We start from the raw sequence: 242 nt of genomic DNA, 5'->3' as shown, positions 1-242 counted from the left end.
GAGCTCTACTCCATCGGATCCCCACAGCCATGCCAGTCTCGACGACGTTGGTCGACATCGGAGAAATCAAGCAGTCGCAACCGCGAATATCATGGGTGGCCTAGCCATATATAATAACCCATGGTCTTGCCACGTAAATCATAGACAATGGCCCTAGGCACGTCTAACAGCCCGTCGGAAACCCAAAAGTTCTCTAACTAGAGCTCACTTATGCACAAGGGTCACACTTAACCGAAGTGACA

This window comes from Theobroma umbraticum, unplaced genomic scaffold, assembly GCF_002168275.2.
Source record: "Theobroma umbraticum cultivar Fairchild unplaced genomic scaffold, ASM216827v3 scaffold_69.0, whole genome shotgun sequence".
NCBI lineage: Eukaryota > Viridiplantae > Streptophyta > Magnoliopsida > Malvales > Malvaceae > Theobroma > Theobroma umbraticum.
Note: the sequence above shows the minus strand (reverse complement) of the source record.